This window comes from Bubalus bubalis, chromosome 2 (assembly GCF_019923935.1).
Source record: "Bubalus bubalis isolate 160015118507 breed Murrah chromosome 2, NDDB_SH_1, whole genome shotgun sequence".
Lineage (NCBI taxonomy): Eukaryota > Metazoa > Chordata > Mammalia > Artiodactyla > Bovidae > Bubalus > Bubalus bubalis.
In genome coordinates this window covers 149,693,891-149,713,307 of record NC_059158.1, presented here as the reverse complement: position 1 = coordinate 149,713,307, position 19,417 = coordinate 149,693,891, and the positions used below count along the sequence as shown (strand labels likewise).

Below are 19,417 nucleotides of genomic sequence, written 5' to 3'. Positions count from 1 at the left end.
AGAAGGAGCTCACAGGCAAACCAACAAGAAAAAGTCATGCTGTGAAGCAGATAAAGACAAGAATCTGTGGAGGCACAGGGACAGTTCTTACCACCCTGGGAAGTTAATCAAAACTTCCCGGGGGAGGGAACACTGAGTTGAGTTTAAAGGACAAGTTAGCCAAAGAAAGGAGGGACGTTTTCTAGGAAGATAGAGCCTGGATGATCACAATTGCAAACTGCGTTATTTTTGATTTGGGCTAGGCAACACCTTCCCAGAGAAGGCAATGGCACCCCACTCCAGCACTCTTGCCTGGAAAATCCCATGGATGGAGGAGCCTGGTGGGTTGCAGTCCATGGGGTCGCTGAGGGTCGGACACGACTGAGCGACTTCACTTTCACTTTTCACTTTCCTGCACTGGAGAAGGAAATGGCAACCCACTCCAGTGTTCTAGCCTGGAGAGTCCCAGGGACGGGAGAGCCTGGTGGGCTGCTGTCTATGGGGTTGCACAGAGCTGGACACGACTGAGGCGACTTAGCAGCAGCAGCAGGCAACACCTTCCAGGAAGATACCCATAATGAGCATTCTTCTGGCCTCTCAAAGTCCAGTTTTCACCCTGTGTTAGATGTTCCTCCCCATACTGTCTTCATCAAGGAGCTGTGAGCTCTTGGAGGGATAGCATTTCATATTCCCACTACCAACACTTAATATAGTGTGGCACAGAGTAGGTTTGATAACAAGTGTTTACTACACGAGTGAATGAGGAACACATGTAAAGCAGAAGATTGTTCTCTGTGGTCCAGAGGTTAAGTGGGACATGGGGAAAGGAGGCTGACAGGCAGGCAAGGGTAGAAAAATTAAGAAGCGTAGTAAGCCATGCTTAGACTCCTCCTGAAAGCCAGAGGGCTCCAACAAAAGATGTGACATGTGACATAATCAAGTTTATTTTTTAGAACGATTGATCCAGCAGTGGTATTAAAAGTGAATTGGAAGGATGCATGATTAAATGTGGAAGCAACTCTTAAAGAAAGTCACTTTAAAAAAGGAGCATCTAGATCTGGACTGCGGTGATGAGATTAGTATTGAAATGAGAGGGTAGATTCCATGTTCAAAAATGTAATCATTTAAAACAAAACCTAACTGTCTTCTTTTTACCAGACTGCTTATAAAGTTTCTCTATTTTATCTATCTATCTAGCTACCTATCTATTATCTACCTATTTACAAACCTTACTAGCCATCTGTTTGTTGTGAGAAGCATCATGCTTTATACTATTCTGACAGGCAATTTATTATTTTCTTGAGTCTGGTTTGTAACTGAAGTTCAGATATGTTAAGTTTAGTTATATACCATGCTCTGAAGAGTGCTCTTTCATTAGACCATACAGTGTTAAGAAATATTTTGCTTGATTTTTGATGAACACTGAAAAAAAAGGATGGAATTCTTTTTTTTTTTTTTTTTTTGGCTTTGTTTTTGTTCAGTGTGAACCTCATGAAGTTCTTTTGACGCCACTTTTAAAGTTTTCTTTATTCATTTTTTTTTGTCATTTGAAACGTGACAGTGGATTACAAAGACATATGGCCTAGTTAGATCTGGATTCATCTGATGAGACATGGAAGCAAAGAAATGGAGAATATTGAGAAAAGAGAGCCTTGAATAGACTGAAGAACTGAACTTTTCCTTAAGAGGCACTATTAATAAATTCCTTTAACAAAGCATGTATTGAGCTCCCGTTTAATTTTCAGATTGCTATCAATTATCAGTTTACTTATTACACTTTCTAGAATCTAATTCAATAACATTTGTTAAACATTAGGTTCACACCAAGAATTCTGTTAGACACTAAGAATATAACGATGATTAAATTATAGATTCGGGCCGCAAACAGCTTACACTATACTGAAGAGGTCAGATGTATTTGAAATATATATGTTATAAGGTAACACAGTTAATGCAATGATAGAGGCCACTGTTGGTGCTACATGAATATAGATCTGAGTCATATATATTCGAAAAGAAAAATGGATAGATGCAAAATATTTGTATAAGTTTCATTTTTAAATATACTAAACTATAGCATCCAGGGAGAGTCCAAAATCTAGTTAATTATAATAAATGCTAGTTTTCTTCCAGGGAAAGGTAAAATATGAGTCACATAAAAGTAAAGTATGAGTCATACAAAGCAGAACAACTTTTTCCCATTTTCTTTCTTTTTGGATTTGGAGCAGGCTGTGTGCCATGTTGTACTGTGTATCTGTAATTGTGACTCAGGAGAATTCTGAGTTAAGTTGCAAGTATCCTTGTTCACTCCATCAGTTGAGTTGGACCAAAAAAAAAAAAAAAGCTCAAGAAATCCTTATCATTTGGAATTCCTTCACAACTCATGTCTGATCCAACTGGGTCAGTCAGTCCTCATATACTGCTTTGATTTCTCTCTCTGAGCTGACATATCTTTGTGTACCCTGGAGTGAATTCTAGAAATCAGTTTAACTTTTATGGCTTGTCACTTGTATTCTGCTAACCTTCTGGAATATGATGTGGCATAAATTTGCTAAATCCTCCAGGCCTGAAATATATGTAATAAGTCTGTGTTTACGAGATGATTAAAAACTGAGCTGAAAAAATTCAAGTAAAGAAACAGTCACAATAATTTGTCTACAAAGACAAATATTCCAGTCTTACATGTAGAAGTCTTAATGCATTTATAGGCACTGATGTGGCAAAATTGTATGCTGCACTAATAGGTAAAAATATCTTGATATAAAAATAGACCCATCATAGGCAATTAAGGCAGATGGGACCTGGTCAAGAGCAAATAGACCATGATTTGTAATGTAAAAAATGTTAAATTAATTTTTAGTGAAATACATTTCTATGACAGTCACACAAATTTTGAGGAAGCATATTAATTTTTAAAATATATTCTTTGAGCAGTGCTTACTTTTTATTAAACCCAATATAGTTTTGACACTATATATAGCCACTGCATTGAAAAGGATAGGAATTTTATGCTTTTTTAATGGCATTAGAAAAGGGGAGAGAAGATGACAGATAAGGCCGATGATAAATCTCTGGGAAGGTTAGAAGCGTTGCTGGTAATAATGCTTTCAAAAAGGAAAGAAAGAAAGGGCCAGTGTGGACTGGACCTCATCTTTCTGGGATTCCAAATGAATTGAGGCAAAAGGAACACAGCAGTAGTGTCTGAGCTTTAGGTTGGTGCTCTTTGATTTTTATATTTCTAATCTATATATCCAAGAATTCACCTTAGTATACTTACAGAAGCAATAGACAAATCTGGAAAATCTTCCTGTCTCTGGCACCACAATCTCTAAAACATTTTTGAAATTCTCTTCAATTCCATGTTGAAGAACTTGGGTATCAAAAGTAAATCTATAGATTAAGAAATGGCTTCTCAGCAAGAAGCAAGCATATGGATTACCTACATTATCTTCTTTTTAAAGGTTGTGCATGTGTGCTAAGTTGCTTAAGTCGTGTCTGACTCTTTGAGTTGCTATGGACTATAGCCTGCTAGGCTTCTCTGTCCAAGGGATTCTCTAGGCGAGAATACTGGAGTGGATTGCTATGCCCTCATCCAGGGGATCTTCCCAACCCAGAGATCAAACCTACATCTCTTTATGTCATCTGCATTGGCAGGTAGATAATCTTTACCACTAGCATCACCTCAGAAGCCCTCAATACAACAGATTTTTGTTCAAAACAAAGTTCATGAAATCCTCCTGTGTTTCTTAGGACAAAATAAAAGTCTTTACAGGAAGAACTTATAAATAAGAAAAGAGACTGTCTCACTCATTCTTAACCAAAAAAAAAAAAAAAAAGTGATACAGTGCCTTAATCATGAACAGAAAAGAGACATGCTAGGTTAGAAAATGTTCTTTTCTGGTGAAATTTATCAGTATGTACTGAACATCTATTATGTCACAGGCTTGGTTCTAGATGCTGAGGATATGCAAATACTAGCAAGACTCAGAGGACGGCAGAGCATGAGATGGTTAAATAGCATCACCGACTCAATGGACAATTTGAGCAAAACCTGGGAGACAGTGGACAGAAGAGCCTGGCAAGCTATACTCCATGGGGTCTCAAAGAGTCAGACACGACTTAGCAACTGAACAACAACAACAGCAAGACTCAGCTTTTGGTCTTTAGAAGGTACTGAGAGAAATCAACGTGTCAACATGTATTTAAGTGATAATATGATAAATGCCTTAATACAGATAAACAGGGATTCTATGGCAGTTCCTATGAAATAAAAAAGTCATGGGAGACTTCATAATGGCAAAATGTGCTTTCAATCTTCAAGGGCATTCATAGTGGATAGTGGCATAATTCTAAGCACAAAATCAGCGTAATATGATGTAGGGGTAGAACAGAACTGGAAACATGCTGGAAAACATTAAGGCTGCTTCAGAATGCCCAGCAAGGGTCCAGATGATGAAGATCCTGTCAGGCTGTGTAGTACAAATGTTATCATTATGGTTCCCCACTGAGAAACTTTAAACTGATAGTGAATGATAAAATAAGCCGTAGGAAGGGTTATAGAAGATTATTATCAGAATCAGGAAAAGCAGATAGTTGGTCATAATGTGATAATCAATGAGAGGGCATATAGGAGTTTGAATTAAAGTAGTAGTAGTGGGATTGGAGATGGGGAAAGGATATAAGATGTTTATTTTGAGACAAAATTAAGTCACTCAGTGCCCCATAGGTCATGCAAAATTCCCACCCTCATGAAAATTACATTTTAATAAGGTAATCATACAGTAACCAAATACCTAGTTAAAATATTAAACTTAATATGAACTAAATATTAATTTATATTAAATTATTTAACCTCACATGTCACATATTTAATATAAAATTTTAAATGAGAAGATAACAGGGCAAGAGGAAACCACTATTTTCTGTAAGGTGGTCAGAGAAACATCTCTGAGGAGATGAGTTTGGAGCAGAGACTTAAATAACATGGAGGATGCTAGCTATTTAAAGAATCAGATAAGGATGCTCCAGGAAAGAGGTGGTGCTGTAAATACAGAGGCTCTGAGATGTGAATTAACTTCTTATGTGTGAGGCTGACTTGGAGTAAGATGCAGGAAGAGTGCTATGAGAACTAAGCGGAACCAGGTTGTGTAAGATCCTGCAGAACTTGGGTCAAGAGTTTGGATTTATTTCTAAGAGGGAGAAATGGGGAAATATTGATCAAAGGGTACAAACTTTCAGTTATAAGACCAATAACATCTGGGGATCCAAATACTGTATACTGTATACATTAACAGTTGCTAACAGAGTAGATCTTAAACATTCCCACCATAAAAAATAAATGATTCCCTGGTGGCTCAGACAGTAAAGAATCTGCCTACAATGCAGGAGACGGGTGTTTGATTCCTGGGTAGGGAAGATCCCCTGAAGGAGGAAATGGAAACTCACTCCAGTATTCTTGCCTGGAGAATTTCATGGACAGAGGAGCCTGGCAAGCTACAGTACATGGGGTCACAAAGAGCTGGATACGACTGAGTGACTAACACACAATTATATGGGGTGATGGAGGTGACAGTTAATGCTCTGGTGGTAATCATTTTGCAATATGTAAATGTATCAAATCATATTGAATACTTTAAATTTACATGTAAAATGTCAATTATGTTTCAAAAAAGCTGGAGAAAATGTATGATGAGAAGCCTCTGCAGAATTTTGAGGAGGGTGGTAAGAACTTTTTAAATACCTTATGGCTGCTGTGTGGAAGGCAGACCACAACAGGGAAAAGAGGGGAAACCGAGAGGCAAGTAGAAGACTGCTGTAGTCATCATCTGAGAGGGGATGGCAGCTCTGGTCACAGGGTGCCAATAGACAAGCAGATTTCAGACACCAGAAACAACAGTAGCAAAAGAGACCTGCCATGATTTAAACTCTTGAAAAATAAGAATTAGGAGGATTTTCAATGTAGTATCTATGTACAAATATTTCAAATGGAAAGATACACCATGTTCTTGGGTTGGAAGAATCAATACTGTTAAAATGATTATACTACCCAAGGTAATCTACAGATTCAATAAAATCCCTAAGTAGAATACCAAGGCCATTTTTCACAGAACTAGAAAAAAGAGTTTTAAAATTTGTGTGGAAACACATAAGACCCCAAATAACCAAAATAATCTTGAGAAAGAAGAACAGAGATGGAGGAATCACACTCCCTGATTTCAGACTATACCATAAAGTTATAGTAATCAAAACAGCATGATACTGGCAAAAAACAGACACAGATCAATGGAACAGAACAGAAAGCCCAGAAATAAACCCACCTGATTAATCTATGACAAAGAAGGCAACAATATACAATGGAGGAAAAAAGTCTTTTCAATAAGTAGTGCTGGTAAAACTGAACAGCTACAAGTAAAAAAAGTGAAATGAGACCATTCTCCAAAGCCAGATTAAAAAAAAACCAAACAAACAAACTCAAGGGATAAAAGACCTAAATGTAAGACCAGACACTACAAAACTACTAGAGGAAAACAGGCAGAACACTCTTTGATATAGACTGCAGCAATATATTTTTGGCTCTGTTTCCTAAAGAAAACAAAAGCAAAAACAAATAAAGGGGATTTAATTAAATTACATAATATAGTTACTCAGCTCTGCAATGAGAAAATTATATAAAAATTATACATCAGTATGTTACTTCCCTACATAGCTTCATTGAAAAATTTCCCTGCTCTCATGTTTCATTCAAACAATCCTTCTGTAGTGTATATTTAAATGATCCACAGTTGGTAAATGTCTGTATATTATATTTGAGTGTGCATGTATATTATGTTACATTATCTTAAATTACTCTGCTTTGCAATTTCTCTTCCTTTTAAAACAAAGCTTCCTTTAGAATTCTTAGGCTTCAAAGGCAAGACCCACTCAAGTTGTAAACAAAAAGGAATACATAAACCCCAAACAAAAAGGCTAACATGCTGCTTCCCAGTAGCAAGAACTTTCTAGTATCACAGTGGTCTGTCTTGGAAAAAACGTCCTTTTGATTGTTTTGGCCCTTTGCTCTTCATTCAAGATTGATTACTACCGGATCTTTCCTAGAGCTTGGCTCACAATGGTTTTAAATGAGTCAAGCTTTGGCGCCCCCTTACTAAAGTATTTGCTTTAGTGAATTCTAAATTTCTCTCACAGAGACTACAACTGTCTCAGAATCAAACTGCCTTCTGTAGTAATTGCTGAGCACACAGTACAACTGGAATCTTTGACATTCATTAAAAAAAAGTGTGTATGGATGGGAAGGTGGGTGAGAAAAGAAAAAGAGTAAACAAATCAATCATAAGAAATCAGCATGTTTAAGTAAATCACTATACTGCTCAGAAAGAAAGATCTGACAGAGACACTCAGAAGGGATCAGCCTGCAGGTTCAGCCAAGATGGATTTCTGCTGATCACTTTTCATTCTTCTTACACATTAAATTGTTTTTCTTGTAGGAAGAGCTATTTTTATTAAGCTATCTTCATTTTAAAATGTTCTCTGATGCCATGAGAACTTGGTTAAATTGCTACCAATTCTCAAAGCGAAAGGAGTTTTAACCTTCAAGGAAATCAGTGATCATACACTTACTACAACGCAGTATGTACATGAAAACACAAGTGTTCCACAGTCACAGGAACCTGAAACTTTGTGATAGAATTATTAGCAGATAATTAGCTAAATATTAGCTAAATATTCTACAAAATTGAATGATTTTTATACAATACTATGACACCATATTCTAGTCCCATAAAATAATCAGATGCATGGCTACCCTCCATATAAATGACAATATTTACTACTCTCCAAATAAATAGTACTGATAAAACAAGTGAAAAACATAATATGGGGCCTATACTACTTGTAAGTTCATTCAAATATCAAAACTCTTTAAAAATTTTTACAAAAGTGGAAATATTCCTCAATATTATACCTTTACTTATTTTTTCTTGAAAAGGACACCTTTTCTTCAGTTAAAAATGAGTTTTTATTTGACTATCTCAATTCATGTCTTTTTATAATGCATTTTAGAAATTTACCATAATACAATTAATTTTGTTTTATAAGTGAAGTGAAAGTTGCTCAGTCATGTCCAGCTCTTTGTGACCCCATAGACTTCACAATCCATGGAATTCTCGAGGCCAGAATACTGGAGTGGATAGCTGTTCCTTTCTCTAGGGGATCTTCCCAACCCAGGGATCGAACCCAGGTCTCCCACATTGCAGATAGATTCTTTACCAGCTGAGCCACAAGGGAAGCCCTGTCCTACAAAGATGCTTCTTACATCTATAAATTAATCATTTGATACTTTTAGCAAGCAGCTATTGAAGAAAACCAATAGTAGTATCAGGCACTATGCTTTTTGAGTCATTATCCTTTTGGACACAACATTCATTTCTATAAGGAGGGCTTTTTAACATATCTCATTTGTGTACTCCTGTAAGAATTAATTTTGATAAACTGATGTATTTACATTTACTATTTTAACATGATACTGAAATTGTGATTCATAGTTTTATCTCCACATATGAATAGCATCTATTCTTGCCAGGGCTTGAAATATTTGATCTAACTGTTCAAATATATTAATTCCATAGACAGATTTTCCTTTGGAGACTACTGGCAGTTTATCAAAATCTCTTTTCTTTTTCCCTAGGATTGCACACAGTAGGATTACATTTACCAATCTCCCTTGCACTTAAATGTGGCCACATGACCCAGCTGTAACCAATGAATTGTGAACAGGCATCTCTAGGTTTTGCTCATATATACTTCCATGTGCTCCCCTGTGGTATTTTCCCTTCTACCAGCTTAATGGAGACAATAACAAAGCAAAGCTATAAATAAAAGGAGTCTGGATGCCAGGCTGACTATGAAGAAGAAAGACATCCTCCGAATTCAAACACTCAGCCAGGACTGTTAAATGAACAATAAATAAAGTTGTAACACACTTTTGAATCTAGTTTTTTTTTTTTTTTTTTTTTTTTTTTAGCAATTAGCCAATCCTGACTAATGTACTTAGAGAAAAATTGGAAGAAATATATAATGAGATTAGAAAAAAAAAAAGGACGAGACTAATAGAAGTAACAGGGTTAAAAGAAACAAATTTCAGTAACCAACTTCTATTTGCTGCCTGCACAACAGATCCCAACAGCAGCTAGGACAGGTCATGGGTGCTGGAATGGGAGAAGGAAGAGTCAGCTTGAGGCAAGAACATTTCCTGCTGCTCCGCCTATATTACCTTCTTCACGCCCCTCTCTTTTTCTGGTATGGATGGAGCAAAGAGCCCAGCCATCAGGTTGGTCCTATTCTAATGCCTGTCTTGTGGCCAAGGTGGAGAAAAACTTGCAACTATTTTCAGAGAATCTTAGGACAGTCTGATATTCGCCAAGGACAAAGTGAAAGCACTGCCTTTCTTGAGATGGTAGCAGATAGAAGACTGTACATCTGGTCTACTTCCTGTCTCCACAGTCCCTCTTCATTCTCCCTCAACATCTCCTTAAATATTATCTTGCAAAATCACAGTGTCAGCTTCTTCCTTCCTTCTGACTATAAACATACTTTTTTTTTCTATCCATAACAATCACACACACACAAAAGAAACGACAATTAAAAAACAACCACAATCATAAAACCTGTTTTGAAAATCTGCTACCTTGAGTTATAGCTCATTTGTTTTTTACCTCTTTAACTCCTCACTTATATATCACCTATTCACTCTTTCAGTTATTATTTACTAATAATTTATTGTTGTTATTAGCTATTAACAAAAATGTATTAAATATTAGTTTGTTTCAAATCTAATAACATGGTTCTGGAGGCACAAATGTAACAAAGACAAAACATTTGCCTTTGACGATTATACAGAACTGAGGAAAAAGATGAAATTATTATACAGCAAGATGATTATTTTGTAGTCTAGATACAATTAAAGGGCTATGAAAGTGGTTCCTCTCTCAAAAGGCACAATTAATACTACCTTTCAGCCTGGAGAAAAAAGCTTCATAGAAGGAATGACATTTGAATTGAAAAGACACAGGCTTTTATAAGTCAAACAAGGGGAAAATGAATATTTAGGTAGAAATAACAAAGGCAATAAGCAATATGAGACAAACATGGTACACAAAGAGAAATAATTGAAGCTGAAGAAGCAACAAGTAGTCTCCTATGGTTAGAATGAAGGAAAGAAAGAGAGGGATTGGTGGTTGTCCAAAAGGGGCTACTTAGAGTCCTGTTTTGAAGAGTCTTACTGAGCTTGAAACTTTATATTATAGAAAACTTTTAAGAAGGGGAGAGAAATGATCTGATATATATGAAAAAGCTTCATGGTGGAAAACCGGATTATGTAAGAGTCAGGAAGATGGGAATTCATCAAAGGTTCAGATAAATGTTGCTGTTGTTCAGTTGCTCAGTTGTCTGACTCTTTGTAACCCCACGGACTGCAGCACACCAGGCTTCTCTGTCCTTCACTATCTCCCAGAGTTTGCTCAAACTCATACCCATCGAGGCAGTGATGCCACCCAACCATCTCACCCTTTGTTGCCCTCTTCTCCTCCTTCCCTCAATCTTTCCCACTGGAGGCCCGTGCTGAAGGGGTTAGTGTTCAGCACGTGCATTATAAAGCACTTCAGTGATTAGAAAAGAATTTTCCCTCTTCTGCTTAAGCAAAAATGAGATTTCTTATTGACTTTCACTCCTTCCCCAAATTGACTGAGAAAGGCTACTGCAATAGGTCTACAGAATTTTCTGAAGGCAACCATCTTTTAAGAATTCCCACAGTAAGCCTCCCTTATTAAGGAACTTGTAGTCATGGCCAAACGAAAGGACTAAATGCATAATAACCATTACTTTTATTCTGAGCATTAGAAAAAGTGCTCATCAGAACCAAAATTTTGTCTTTTCCTATCTCCATCTGGCCAAACTGTGAAAAGGCCAGGCTTAATAACAGCATCCTCTGAACAAGAACTATAGCCTTTTTGCAGCAGGTGGTTCCCACCTCTGCCTACAGAATTGCAGCCCAAACAATCTGCTCAGAATTGCAGAGAACTCAGTAGAATGTGCTTATGACTCAGGCTGTTGAGTAGGAGGACTGTTATTGTTATTTTAACTCGTGCCAGAGTATGTGGGCAAATCTCCCTGTTTCTGTCTCGAGTTAACCAAGAGACATCCCTCTTCAAAACCTCACCCCTGGAATAGATTCTTACTCAGTTACAGCCAGAATGGTTTGGGGTCTGGGTACGACTGCCAGCTGATAGTAGAGATTAGAAAAGGCTTTCATACAGGGAACATCTGATATTCTAACTTACCAATACAATTTACTTTTAGAATGCTTAAATCTGCCTTTAAAATTGCTTGCACAGAGTGCCATAGACCAGAGCTGAATGCTGATGAGATAGCATTCAGCTTGTGACTACATTTGACTTGTAGTCAGCACAAGTCAAAGGTACTTGTTTTCAGAAAGGATGGTGAAAATAGCAGGTCTTCTTTTGCTTTCCCTTAACTGTTGGGGTATTGTGGTCCTACTGTTTGTCTTTCTCTTGCCAAATGTTCTCAACAGTGTAAATACTCATCAAGTGCTGCTCCTAAGGAATATTGTAAAAATGAAATAAAAAAAATCAGCCTATTTTTACAGAATATTGTCTTAAAGGATAAACTTCACGCAACAACATTTCAGGAAAAGGTGTAAATCTATTCTGAAGATATAGAAATATCAAAGAAATGTCAGGCTGTGGCAAATATTAATATTATTAGGTAGACAAAAGATGACATGGAATATGAAAATAAATATTTTCTGCTTTTAAAATCGTTTTCCCATTTCCACTTAGCTAATTTGTCTCTGTTTTTCTGATGCTATAAATTAAGATTCAAGATTACATATCAGTAGGATACAATATTGTCAAAATGCTATTAAATTATGCATCAAAAAGAGGCAGGAAAGTTCCTCAGCATTCCAGAAGTTATGGGCAAACTGAAAGAATCCTGAAAAGGGCAACAACCATCACTGGTATTCATAAAAGATAATGTAACCCTTGCATACCTCTCTAGTCCTTCAAAAAGTGAAGGTCCACCAATACAGAGACACCAGTCCAGAGACAGCCCAGAATATCACAATGTCAGAATATCACATTACATTACATAGAGAGGATATGGCGATGACGTCAGGGAGGTAGAAGGTGTCAGCTGATACAGCACCTTATTGGCCATAGTAGGAGTGTGGGTTTTCTTCTGACTATTAAAGACAGCCAATGGTGAATTTTGAACGAGAGAGTCAAATCAATTGATTCATAAAAGATCAGACTATGTGAACAATAGATTATACAAGAACAAGATTGAGCATAGGAGGCTATTCCATTAGCTAAGGTGAGAGAGAGTGGATTCCAACAAAACAGGTAAAGACAATGAAAAATGGTTAGATTCTGGACAGAGATGAGCTTTTACTGTTACCATCTGTGATGAGGCTTAATTAGGTTAAATACTATGCCTCTAATAGGTAGTGGAGTCCAGAAATAATGCAACTGTCAGGGTTGTTTACTATACTCTAAATGTTTACATGGGGCGTTTGTGTCAAAAAGATGCTGATATTAAATGAAGTAGTAAGACCTAAATGTCAGAGAGATATATCAATCTTTACCCTAAGAATTATATGTATTAAGTTTGAAACATTCAATTCTAAATTTTACAAAATAATCAGTAATATTAGACACAATTACAAAGATTTTGACATTTACAAAGCATTTTCACTCCTGTTATCCTATACAGTGTTAAGATAGCATAGCAAAAGAGAGATATCTAATAGTCACCTTTATAGGTCACTGAAGGCCATTATCAATATCCTGTTTTTCTCTCTGGGTAGATATGGTGCCTTCCTTACTTTTCTCCCATCAGTCCCCTCAACATTCAAAAAACAATCCTAATATCATTGGTGGAATAAATGAAACTGCTATTTACTTATCAAACTGGTTATGTTTCCCGCATTCTTTTTCTGGTAGGCAGCTTAGCTTTGAAGTCTGAGACAGATGAATTTGAATATAGGCTATGCAACCACTGTACGGTCTTAGTAAGTTTCCCGAAATATATGGGGCTCAATTTCCCATCTGCAAAATTGTATTGCACTCGTGACCTGCAAGCTGTACAGTAAATCTTACGTGTATTTATATTTGCCCAGCAAAGGTTAGTTTATCTCTTCTTTCTCTCCCAACCCTCTGAGTAGTAATTTATTCCCTTCAGGAAACAGAACAGTGCAAGTGGGGTCTCTTTTCTCCACACCCTCTCCAGCATTTATTGTTTGTAGATTTTTTTGATGATGGTTATTCTGACCAGTGTGAGGTGATACCTCATTGTAGTTTTGATTTGCATTTCTCTAATAATTGGTGATGTTGAGCATCGTTTCATGTGTTTGTTGGTCATCTATATGTCTTTGGAGAATGTCTGTGTAGGTATTCCGCCCATTTTTTGATTTAATTGTTTATTTGACACAGTGGGGGAATAAGAGGGTGGGATGAATTGAGAGTGTTGCTTTGAAACATATATATTACCATACGTAGAGCAGATAGATAATGGGAAGTTGCTATATAACACAGGGAGCTCAGTACTCTGTGACTACCTAGAAGAGTGGGATGGGGTCGGGGTAGGAGAGGGATTCAAAAGGGAGGGGATGGTTGATTTACAGTGTTGTACAGCAGAAACCAACACAACAGTGTAAAGCAATTATCTTCCAATCAAAAATAAATTTAAAAAGAAAATAAAAAAATTATAAAATATTCAATGTCTATAAATCTTACTGGTATATATATTGATATTTCTTTTACCTTAAATGAACTATAAAATTAAATGTAGTGATAGAGAAAAATAAGAAAAAAAATCCTTTTTTAAAAGTTTCTCTCATGATTTTTGAAGGGAATATGAACAATTAATATGGGCCAAATAAGAGTGTTTTTCTTTTATGCATCTTTTAAATTTCAAAGGTAACATTTACCCTTGTAAATATTACCAAATATTGTATTTGGGAATAGTCAGTATTTCATCCATGGAGAAATAAAAGAGATTGTAATTATTGCATTATGGCAAAAGCAGTAAAAAATATGAATACCATTACTGAGCAAGCTACTCAGAGCCAAAAAAAAAAAAAGAAGCCCATAACCAAAAGTTTTTCTAATAGGAAAAAAATGAAACAGAAACAGAATTGGCATGATATCACATATTAAGATATTTGGATCTCTTATAAAATTCAAGAGATGCTTTGAAAGCCACACTTAAGCCATTTTAGCATTAAATCTTCCAAATGCTGAAAGTTATTTAGAAATAAATAACAATACTGAGCACCAGATGACTAAAACATTCAAATGAGTCAACCTTGTGACAGAATGAGTCAATCAGAGATCCTCATGTATTAACATGGATGAATCTCTAAATACAGTGCTGGGTAAAGGCAAGGTACAAATAATATCTGCAGTATGACACCATTTACGTAAAGTGTCAAAATGTAAATGATCCTATGGAATATTATCTCATACATATGTCCTTAAAGTTAGGAAGTCATTAAACACTGGAAGGCTATATCATCTTCAGGGTTGTGATACATTTTAGGAAGAAAGGAAAAGTTTATTTCTTTAGAAAAGATTTCAACAAAGCTGAATGCTAGCATTATTTCAAATTCATGGGGCTGATACTTGGGTATTTATCATAATATTTCCTGGTGTGTGTGTGTGTGTGTGCACGTGTGTGCGCTCAGTCACACAGTCATGTCTGGCTCTTTTGTGACTCCAGACTATAACCCACCAGATTCCTCTGTCTATGGGATTTTCCAGGCAAGAATACTGGATTGGGTTGCCATTTCCTCCTCCAGGCAATCTTTTCCTACACAAGGATTGAACTCATGTCTCTTTGTGCCTCCTGCATTGGCAGGCGAAGTCTTTATCCCTGCACTACCTGGGAAGCCCCAATATTTCCTATATTTCACTCTGAAATTTTTGTAGATTTTCTTGATTAAAAATAAAATAATAAAGAAATAATGAAACCAGTAAAATTCATATTGCTATGGCCAATTTAAGATTAACGTACATATATGGAATTTAGAAAGATGGTAACAATAACCCTGTGTACAAGACAGCAAAAGAGACACTGATGTGTAGAACAGTCTTATGGACTCTGTTGGAGAGGGAGAGGGTGGGAAGATTTGGGAGAATGGCATTGAAACATGTGTAATATCATGTATGAAACGAGTTGCCAGTCCAGGTTCGATGCACAATACTGGATGCTTGGGGCTGGTGCACTGGGATGACCTAGAGGGATGGTATGGGGAGGGAGGAGGGAGGAGGGTTCAGGATGGGGAGCACATGTATACCTGTGGCGGATTCATTTTGATATTTGGCAAAACTAATACAGTGTTTGAGGTTTAAAAAAAAAAAAAAAAGATTGTATATTCAGTAGTTCCAACAGCAAGAAATTTAATGAAAATGTATTTTTCATCTCCTAGAACAAGAAATCATTCATCTTTATTTTTTAAGTAATATTATTCTGCTTTTATCATAGGAATTGAGTCTAAAGAAAGATATGAAATCAAACAAAATATTCTTTCTGCTTGTACACTGAGCTAAAATATATACGTTCCTTCATTTACTTACACAACAATTGTAAAGTAACAAGTACAAACATCAAATAAATTTTGTCTGTCGTGACTTTTTGGTAAATGCATTGTAATTTTTCTTCCTTAAATTCAGAGAGAACCAACTCAAAACAAAGGAGAATCTGATGACTAGACATTTCTATCACAACCAGCCTCACGATAATAGCTGGGCTGATACTTTTCCCAGTGACTTGCTCCCAGACCCAAGCATACAACCTTGGGTGAATCTCTCCAACTACCTGCCTCCTTTCTCTCTGCCTCATGCCCCAATCTACAAAATGAGCATCCTTATAGCTACTCACAGGGCTGTTATAGATTTAGTTAATATGGGCTAAGTCACATAGGACCACACCTGGCACATAGTAAGTGTTGAGAAAACACTGTTGGTTCTGTTAGCCATAGCAGGAGAGACAGGCTTAATTCAGTCCTCATTTCAGAGAAATATTTTTTTGTTCTTTTACTATGAAAGCATTCAAAACATTACAAAAGGTCATTTTAATAATCCTAAATCTATTAGCTATAAAAGGCATGTATATTTTCCCTTATTAAAATGAACTAAAATTTATTTAATAAAGATTTTTTAAAAAAAATACAGTTAATAAGTGGTTATTTTTCACAATTATGTGTAAGTCTTTTACTTTAGAGAGGCCAGGGTCTTACCTGTTCAAAGAAGTGGTAAAATGGTAAAGTTCGTTATATTGTGTTCTCAAAGGGTTGATAATATGTTCTGGTTTCTTTCTGTAAAAAAAAAAGAATTTATGAAATTAATAATTTAATCTCTGATCCACGTGTTACAATTATATTATGTAGGTCAATATCAAATTCAACTCATGGCTTTACTCTTATATTGTGTAAATATGAGACTATGAGATGAATTTCATGATGGTTCTTACTAGTTATATGCTGAGCATTTACAAAGAGCAAGGTCCTTTTCTGAGTGTTTCGAAGAGAGAAGTAAAAATGCTAACTGTTGCAGACTTTTTTTTTACTTTTTAGCTTCACTCCAGTGAATAATATTTTAAATATTTTAATATAATTAAATTTTATTATAATACATAATATTTTAATTTGTTTAAATTGTTTTCGTTAATAAATAACAGGCAATTGTAATCTCTCCCAAGAGAATATATTCATCCTGGTAAACTGTTAATTATGTCCAGTAAGCCTTAAAGGACTGGGCCTTTAGCCCAGTCTGCATAGATTCTCTATAGCCAGGATGGAAGGGAATTTTTTTTTTTAATCAACTAATTACATTTTCTTTCTAGAGTACTAAACTTATTTTGACATTCAGGATACTAAAAGTCATTCTGGATTAGTAGTTCTGCTTAGAATTCCACTAAATGCAAGGGGCAGAACCGAGACCCATTTTTAAGTTGTGCTCTTACAATTAAATTGTAGTGCTGGAGAAGACTCCTGAGAGTCCCTTGGATCTTTTTGCAAAAAGATCAAACCAGGCAATTCTGAAGGAAATCAACCCTGAATATGCACTGGAAGGACTGATGCTGAAGGTGAAGCTCCAAAACTTTGGCCACCTGAGCGAAGAGCCGGCTCATTGCAAAAGACCCTGATGTTGGGAAAAATTGAGGGCAGGTGGAGAAGGGGATGAAGAGGATGAGATAAATGGATAGCATCACCAACTCAATGGACATGAGTTTGAACAAAGTCTGGGAGATAGCAAAGGACAGGGAATTCTGGTGTGCTGCAGTCCATGGGGTCACAAAGAGTTGGACACAACTTAGTGACTAAACGAAAACCTATTTTTTTTTTTTTTTTGGTATAGGTGATTAAAGCTATGCATCTCTGTGTGTCTTCACCAAGGCTTATGTGATTTCACACCTGGTAAAACAGACCCCATCACATTCTCTAGGAAGATGCTGCTCTAATAGTAAGAAGCCCTCAGAATCAAACAGATAACTATTAACTCTTCTTAAAGACCCAGAAGAAAGGGCAAACTTGGAAAGACATAGAACAGGGCGTTCAGTTCTTCTCTGTGATTCCTCAAAGAAAAATGTGTATATGGACATAAACAGACAGGGGTCTGATGCAAAAGTGACAAACATTGACCAGGTAAGGACCTGTATTAAGTGCTTTTACATATATAAGTCACTTAACCTGCAGGAATTCACATACAATGTACAGTAGAAAACAAATCTATTAATGCACATTAAAGACAGAAAGGCTTAACATTTTAAAAATGAAGAAACTGCTGCAGGCAAGAAGAAATATAGTTGAATTCTCCATTCCCTCAAATAACTTGATAGATATTTTAGGAAAAAAATATTCAACCACCCAGAACTCTGTACACAGCTATCTTTTTCAGTCTTGCTCAGTGATTCTCAAATTTGGAATATATATATATATATATATATTACTATATAGTTCTATACACAATAAGACTCTATTACATAGAGTTCTATACACAATAACAAGACTAAGGAATTTTAAAGGGTAGTTTTGATCAAAAGCAAGTGAAACCTCATAGGTTGATTTCAGAACAAAATAAAAATGGTAAACTAGCTCTGGACTGTGTTCAGAAAGAGTCTTTGCATAATTAATCAATGAATACTAAATAAAGTATCGTCCTTTATTTCTTCTTTAAATTCCTTCTTTTCCTTCCATTCTTTTTTTAAACTTAAAAAAACAATTTATTTATTTGCCTGCTTACGGTCTTAGCTAAGGCATGTGGGATCTTTCATTGTGGTCCATGGACTCTCTAGCGGTTGGTGGGCTCCCCAGCTGAAGTGCACAGGCCTTCAGCATGTACAACATGCTGTTCTACAGCATGCAGGATCCTAGTTCCCCGACCAGGGATCGAACCCACGTCCCCTACATTGCAAGACAGACTCTCAACCACTGGACCCCCAGGGAAGCCCTTTCTTAAATTCTTCAATGTGCATATTTTTTTTCGTTTCATCTTTATGATTCTCAAATCAACATGCACACATGTATACGTGTGCAAGTACACAATTATATATGTGTGCATGTATATTTTAGCCTAGTAAAAATAGGAATTCTATAGAACAGAGGTCAACTATGGTCCACAGACCAGATCCATCCTGATGCTGCCTGTTTTTCCTAATATAGTGTCTTGGGCACACAGCCATGTCCATTCATTTCCTTGTTGTCTATGGATGCATTCACGCTCCACTGCCAGAGCAGAGCAGTTGTGACAGACTGTGTGGTCCTTCGTATATTTATATATTATCCTAAATATTACTATCTGGCCCTCCAGAGAAAATATTTGCTTACATCTGTTATCAAGGGACATGTTTGTCATTTGAGTAACACTAAAAACAATATTGAAAAACAATCTCTTGGCTTTTAAAGGTTTTTTTCCAAAAATTAACTCAATAGTTATATATGAATGAGAGAAATTCCAGCCTTAAACACTTAAAAGCTAATTTCACTCCACAGGAATTGGAGAATTATTGGCCACAGCATGAGATGATTATTGGAAAGCTGAACGTACCCAGTATTCATTCATCATAAAAATAATGCCCCATTTACCCATCATCCATATTTTTGTGGAGTTCTTTGGTTTATTAGAAAATTAAAATGACTATCTTTTTTCTAGGCTTTATTTTATGAGAAAAGATAAATGCCATTTGGGAATTATTTTTAAAAAGCAACTTATGGCCTATTCCATAAGGCATATAAACTTGAACAGCTGTTTTAAATTAACACAGTGCAATTAAAGGTGGTCATTTTTATTCCATATCAAAAGGTTTAAATTAGCACAGTTTTGTTAAGAATATTATTTTCCATAGTTTTAGTATTTTCTACAGT

The 19,417-nt window shown here is 36.1% G+C and overlaps 1 protein-coding gene across 41 annotated transcripts in view; it reads right to left on the bottom strand.

The window, feature by feature from the left end:
- MAP2 (microtubule associated protein 2) overlaps positions 1-19,417 on the bottom strand; it is a 301,176-nt gene that overhangs the window by 87,386 nt on the left and 194,373 nt on the right. For all 41 annotated transcript variants that reach the window (XM_025278148.3, XM_025278150.3, XM_025278147.3 and 38 more), the window contains one exon: positions 16,292-16,369. The gene's annotated coding sequence lies outside the window, so the exon portion shown is untranslated. The remainder of the gene's footprint in view (positions 1-16,291; positions 16,370-19,417) is intronic.